The sequence below is a fragment of the Gossypium hirsutum genome, chromosome A07, assembly GCF_007990345.1.
Source record: "Gossypium hirsutum isolate 1008001.06 chromosome A07, Gossypium_hirsutum_v2.1, whole genome shotgun sequence".
In the NCBI taxonomy this organism is placed as follows: domain Eukaryota; kingdom Viridiplantae; phylum Streptophyta; class Magnoliopsida; order Malvales; family Malvaceae; genus Gossypium; species Gossypium hirsutum.
Window position 1 is genome coordinate 86258548 of NC_053430.1, and position 7913 is coordinate 86266460.

The window sequence follows — 7913 nt, forward strand, 5'->3', positions numbered from 1 at the left end:
AATTGAGTCATCTCTAATTTTTTCATATTTCTAGTAAGTTTATTGTTGATTGTGCATGAACTTGCACATATCGATCAAAATTGACAACTCTGATTTCCTTAAAACAATTGCAGAAGTTGGCATAGGAGTTGTAGGTTCAGGTTCAACACTTGGCCTGACTGGTTCTTCTTCTGGCTCAACCCTTGGTTCAGGGTTTTTAGATCCTTCAACTGGTTTAGGACTGTTCGGTTCCTTATTAGATTCTTCATCTTCAGTGTCAGTAACTGAATTAGCTTCAGTCTCAGTTCCATCTATTGACTCCTCGGTATCTGGCTCAGTTAGCTCTTCTTGCTCACCTTGATTCAACTCATACACCCTCTCTACTAATCTTTCAAGATCATAATTTTTAATGCATCCTTGAACATATCACCCTTTCAGATTTTCTTGTGTTTTAACACTAGCCCTTAAGCAACGTGATGTGATTAATGATGGGAAATAAACACTTCCTGCCTTCTTTTTAGCACAGTCATGAATCTCCTTGAGAATAATTTTCCTAACATTAAAGGACTTTTCTATCAAGATTGCATATAAAAAAAGCATCTGTTCCATCGAGATGGTGGAAATATGTGAGATAGGCATAAAACTATAGCGAACGAAATAAAACCATACCTTTCGACAAAATGGTTCCTAAACTTTCTTATAATCTATTGGGATCCTGAATTTGTCACAACATCAAGTACTTGTTGAAGAAAATCCCAATTGATATTGTTCATCATTACGTAGTACTCATCTTCTTCAACATCAGGTAAGTTAAACAAATCATTGATGGACTTAGAAGTAAGAGGTACCTTTTTCTTTCGAACGATGACTTCGGTAGCATCTTGCGTAGTCAAACTAGCATAGAATTATCGAACTAGTTTATCATCGGGAAGTGTACGAGCATCACAAAATTGTTCCTACTTGAGAGCATTGATTTTTTTTTTGTAATTGGTATAGGAACAACCATCAAATTATTACTTCTTCATTGGTTGATGCTTGGAGATTGAATGAAATATCTCTTTCACTTCTTCATTGATTAAAATCGAGTTTTCAGGAGTAATCTTTGAAGATCTAGTTCTTTTGCAAGATATGGTATCTTTTCTTGAGAATTGGCAAAGTTTCTACACAACGAGAAAAAAAAGAAAGAAATCGGCAAAGTGGTAAAGACTTGTTATGGAAAAAATTGTGCGACGGCAAGGATGGTGCGGCTACAATGACAACATGCGATAGTAACGATGGTGTGCGGTGACAACAACAACGATGTCTGATAGTAAAGTTGGTGCTTCAGTAATCTTCTTGCGGTGGCAATAGGTGATTTTGACAAAAAGGGAAGAGAACTAGGTTTTCTTTCAGGATTTGATGTTGAAGGCAAAAAAAAAAAGATTTAGGGATTTTTAAGGGTTTAAACAAATTGCTTTGAGGGATATGAAAATTAGCAGGATGGAGAGGGGTTTATTTAGGAAAAAATTAGGGCAACATGTAGCAAAAATTTAGCTACATTAGGGTTACTTGGGCGGCAAGGTATGGATTTTTCCCTCCTTTTTGTTGTCTTGGGCCTCAAACTCAAATTGTATCTACGAACTTTCTAAAAAAAACTGATTAGTACTTGGGACAAATTTGACCCCCTTTATTAACATAAAAATTTAAAATTTAAACAAAACAAATGAAACTGAAAAATTTTAAATCTTAATTAGAAAATTTCTTCTTAACAAATTACATTAAATTAATTCCCAAGAAAGGTTGGAGGTGTAACACCCCGTACCCGAGACCGTTGCCGGAGTCGGACACGAGCGGTTCACAGACTAAATTCGCTTACTATCGCAGTCCATTTTAAAAATTTCCAGGCAGTTGGCTAACTGCGTCACTGTCACCTTAAAAATCATATCTTGAGTTTCACAACTCGAAAATCAGTTTTGTAATTTTTTCCTGAAACTAGACTCATATTCCCATCTACATATTTTTTTCTAGAATTTTTTGTCAGGCCAATTAGTACAGTTTATTAGTCAAAGTCTCCCATGTTACAGGGATCGACTACACTGACCTTTGCGCATTACGACTTCGATATCTCCCTGCACAGAGCTTTAATACTGATGCCATTTGTTTCTATAGAAACTAGACTCAGAGAGGAATCTATACATATATGGCATGACTCCTAATTATCTCCGGTTAATTTATAATGAATTTCCAAAGTCATAACAGGGAATCCAGAAACCGTTCTGGCCCTGTCTCACGAGAACCTGAATATCTCTTAACATTCTGTCCATATGATCATTTCGTTACTTTCCTATGAAAATAGATTCATCAAGGTTCGTTTACATAATTTATTAACTATTTAATTCCATTCCTACTATTTTTAGTGATTTTCCAAATCTACATCACTGCTGCTGTCAGCATCTGCCTTTAAGGTAAACTTTACCTATTTCATAGTTTCCATGATTCAACTAGCCCTTTTAGCATAAATAGCACAAATTATGATAGTGATTAACCATTCCCATGGCCAATCCTTGTTAAGCATATCCACACCTCTCAATAACCATATCCATACCAAATGATTATAACATTATGCTCAAACATATATAAGCCATTTTCGCATGGCTATCCAAAATTATACAAATCCAAAGGGTCCATGACCCACAACAAAAAGGGTAGTCCTATACATGCCATTTTCAGAGTTCAACCAAAAGTGTACCAAAAGGGCTTTGATAATGTGGGAGACTTCGACTTCCAAAAAAAAATCCCGAGTTCGATAGCTGACGAGCCAAAATCTATAAAACAGAGAAACAAAGAAACGGAGTAAGCAATTTATGCTTAGTAAGTTTTGAGCAAGGGATTCCAGCACAACAAAAGTATAGCATTCATATAGCTAAACGGATAATTTCATATGCACAAATTTTCAATATCATACTTACTTCACATTACCAGCCCTTATGTTCATACACAAAAGATCAACTTAGCCAAAGGCCGGTAGCTCATTTATCAACTGAGCGAATACTTATTTGTAAGGGCTCAACTAATTCAAAGCACATACGAAACATACCTCAATGTTGGGATGTTACAAGCGTATTAACTGAAATTTTTACAGCAAGATCATTCATTCCCAAATCACGTACCTTCGGAATTTAACCGGATATAGCTACTCGTTCAAATGCCTTCGGGACATAGCCCGGTTATAGTAACTCGCACAAATGCCTTCGGGACTTAACCCGGATTTAGTAACTCGCACCAATGCCTTCGGGCTTAGCCCAGAATTAGTATCTCGCACAAATGCCTTCGGATCTTAGTCCGGATATGGTCACTTAGCACAAAGCCTTCGGGACTTAGCCCGGACATCATTCGAATAACCATGCACATTTAACAATAAATCATGACACATTCGTATTTCATTTTCATTAGCAAAACTCAAACACAAGACACTTATCACTCTTGCAATTTCGGCTCAATAGCCACACACAAAGAGCATGATTTTGATTTGCTTAAAACATGATCTAATCAAATCATAATTTAAGCTCTATTACTCAAGAACTTACCTCGGATGTTGTCAAACGATTCCGATGGCTATTCGACCACTTTTTCCTTCCCTTTATCGGATTTAGTTCCCCTTTGCTCTCGAGCTTAATTTAACAAATAAATTGATTTAATCATTTGAGCATCGAAAAGAGGAGCTCAAGATACTTAGCCCATATATATATACATTAGACATTAAAGTCACATACATATGAAATCATGAATCAACTCAACATATTAACCCACACTTCCTTTTAGCCGATTGTCTAAGCCAAGATAAAAGCATCAATATGCTTGCCTCTAACCGAATACATGCAACACCAATCTTCTTCCTATGGCCAAATATGCATGTCTATGTTGAGGCCGATTATATGCTTAATACTTCCTACAAGTATGGTTACTTGTATTGATTATATATCATCTTGTTTCAAGTTCAAAACTCGGCTAATACGCATATATACACTAGTAATCAAATACTAACATTTTGCACTTCACCTTACTACCATTTCACATCTATTTTCTACCATGGCCGAATGCATCAAGACACCATACCATTCAATTTTGGTCATGGGTTACACAAAGAACTTAATGTCTAACTCAAAAATGCCAAAAAGAAAATCCAAGAGTCATCAATCACCATCACATGTATCATTACAAAGCTTTACACTTAGCATGAAAATGACATCAACACAAATCCACCTTAGCCGAAACTTAACTCATCTTCATGCCTCATCACCACAACATCAAACATCAGCCAAGAAGACAACACCCATGGCCGAATATCATCTCCATCTCATAGCAAAGATTTAAACCATGGGCTAGGTAGAACTCAAACTAACAACTAAAAACATGCATGAATCTCAAGGACAACATCAAACATACCTTAGTCTAGCAAACCACCATAGCCGATTTTCTCAAGCTCTTCCCCTTCCTTTCTTTCCTCTATTCGGCCAAAGATGTTCAAGAATGAACACTTTTTTTTTGTTTTCTTTCTTCAATTCACGGCAATGGGGGGGAAACATGGATGAGACAATTTTTTCATCATCATTTACCTTTCCATTATTATTTTATTACCCATACTCCTTATTTTATTTTATTGTTTCCTCCCATGATGCACCAACACAACATGTCTATGACATGTTTTGCCCATCACCCTTTGTCCATCCTAATGTCATGGCCGGCCACTACTAGATGGGGGGAAAAATTGACATGCAAGTCCCCCCTTTTTCAACATGCACTAATAGGTCCTTATGTTTTGATCTATCACATTTCAAAAATGCCACACATAAGTCCTATTGACTAAATTCACATGCAATTTACTAAATCGAAGCTTAAAATTTTCACACATTTATTTTAGACAATAAATATCATATTCAAATAATTTGGTGACTCGGTTTAGCGGTCCCGAAACCACTTTCCGACTAGGGTCACTTTAGGGCTATCACAACTCTCCCCCACTTAAGAAATTTTCGTCCCCGAAAATCTTACCGATAAATAGGTTTGGGTATCGTTCTTTCATCGAGCTCTCAGTTTCCCAAGTAGCTTCCTCGATCCCGTGTTTGAGCCATAACACCTTTACTAACGGAACCCTTTTGTTTCGCAACTCCTTCAATTCACGAGCTAGGATACGCATCGGTTCTTCTTCATAACTCATATCGGCTTGAATTTCAACCTCTGATGGGCTAATTATGTGCGATGGATCAGATCTATAGCGTCGAAGCATCGAAACATGAAAGACGTCGTGAATCTTTTCAAGTTCAGGGGGCAAAATCAATCGATACGCAACTGGACCAACTCGTTCGGAGATTTCGTACGGCCCAATGAATCTCGGACTCAACTTGCCCTTATGGCCAAATCTGAGTACCTTTTTCCAAGGTGAAACTTTAAGAAACACTTTATCTCCCACCTGATATTCAATGTCTTTTCGTTTCAAATCCGCATACGATTTCTGACGATCTGTGGCTGCCTTCAGACTTTCACGGATTACCTTTACTTTCTGTTCGGCATCTTTAATCAAATCAACTCCGAAAATTTTACTTTCACCGAGCTCGGTCCAAAACAATGGTGTACGGCATTTACGACCGTACAAAGCCTCGTAAGGTGCCATCTTAATACTTGATTGAAAACTATTATTGTAAGCGAATTCAATCAAAGGTAAATACCGTTCCCATGAAGTACTGAACTCGAGGATGCAACATCTCAACATAACCTCAAGTATCTGAATTATCCGCTCGGATTGACCATCGGTTTGGGGGTGAAAAGCAGTGCTAAAATGCAGCTTGGTACCCAAAGCTTCTTGCAATTTCTTCCAAAATCGTGAGGTGAATCTCGGATCTCTATCCGACACGATAGAAATAGGTACCCCGTGTAATCTCACAACCTGAGAAACGTACAATTCAGCTAGTTTATCCAATGAAAAATCCGTACGCACGTGGATAAAGTGAGCTGACTTAGTCAGTCTATCAACAACAACCCAAATCGCATCCTTCTTACTTGCTGACAATGGCAGTCCGGACACAAAGTCCATTGTGACTCGATCCCATTTCCACTCGGGTATCATGATCGGCTGAAGTAATCCTGAAGGCACTTGATGTTCCGCTTTCACTTGTTGACATATTAAACATCTTGAAACAAAGTCAGAGATGTCTCGTTTCATACCATGCCACCAAAATCGACGTTTCAAATCGTTGTACATTTTCGTACTCCCCGGGTGAATTGACATTCGGCTACAATGGGCTTCATTCAGAATCATCGAAATGAGTTCTGAATTTCTTGGAACACACAACCGACTTCTGAACCTCAAACAATCGTCATCATCAATTTGAAATTCGGATTCCATATTCGGAACACATTCAGCCCGTTTTGCAACCAATTCATCGTCGACTTTTTGAGCTTCACGAATTTGACGAATCAATAATGGTTTGGCCTTTAATTCAGCTACTAACACATTGTCGGGTAGAACAGACAAGTGCACATTCATCGCTCGTAAAGCAAACAGTGGTTTCCGGCTTAAGGCGTCCGCAACCACATTAGCCTTTCCCGGGTGGTAATCAATGACAAGCTCGTAATCTTTCAACAACTCAAGCCAACGTCTTTGTCGCAGATTTAAGTCTCTTTGAGTCATCAAATATTTGAGACTTCTGTGATCCGAAAATACATGGCACTTTTCACCAAATAAGTAATGTCGCCATATTTTAAAGCGAATACGATGGCAGCTAGTTCGAGATCATGGGTCGGATAATTTTTCTCATGTGGCTTTAATTGTCTCGACGCATAGGCCACCACTCGACCTTCTTGCATCAATACGCAACCCAACCCAAGTAGGGATGCGTCACTATAAATGACAAACTCTTTGCCTGATTCGGGTTGCACTAAAATTGGAGCTTCAGTCAAATAAGTTTTCAGTTGATCGAAACTTTCTGACATTTCTCCGTCCATTCGAACTTAACATCCTTTTGAAGTAGCTTCGTCATTGGTGTGGCTATCATCGAGAAACCTTTGACAAAACGTCGGTAATAACCGGCGAGACCTAGGAAGCTCCGAACTTCGGTAATATTTCTTGGAGGCTTCCAGTTAAGTATGGCTGAAATTTTGCTCGGGTCAACTCGAATACCCGATGCGGATACCACATGACCCAAGAAGCTAACCTCTCTTAACCAGAACTCACACTTACTGAACTTAGCATATAACTGCTTATCCCGCAAAATTTGCAACACTAGTCTCAGGTGCTCAGCATGTTCGGTCTCATCTCTTGAATAGACCAAGATGTCATCAATGAACACAACTACGAACCGATCCAAATATGGTCTGAAGATCCGATTCATCAAATCCATAAATACCGCAGGGGCATTAGTGAGCCCAAACGGCATCACTAAGAACTCGTAGTGACCATATCTCGTTCTGAAGGCAGTTTTGGGTATGTCCGAATCTCAAATTCGCAACTGATAATAGCCCGATCTCAAATCTATTTTTGAGAACACTGAGGCTCCCTTCAGTTGGTTGAACAAATCATTGATACGCGGTAACGGATATTTGTTCTTTATTGTCACTTTATTCAGCTGACGATAGTCAATGCACAACCTCATGGTTCCGTCCTTCTTTTTCACGAACAATACTGGTGCACCCCAAGGTTAGAAACCTGGTCGACCGAAACCTCTATCCGTCAATTCTTGCAACTGAGCTTTCAACTCTTTTAACTCGGTTGGTGCCATATGATACGGAGCCATCGAAATCAGCGTAGTCCCAGGTACAAGCTCAATACCAAACTCTATCTCCCGAACAAGTGGTAAACCCGGTAATTCTTCAGGAAAAACATCCGGGTATTCACAAACCACCGGCACAGATTCGGGTTTCTTTTTTAATTCTTTGTCATCCAGTACATACGCAAGGTA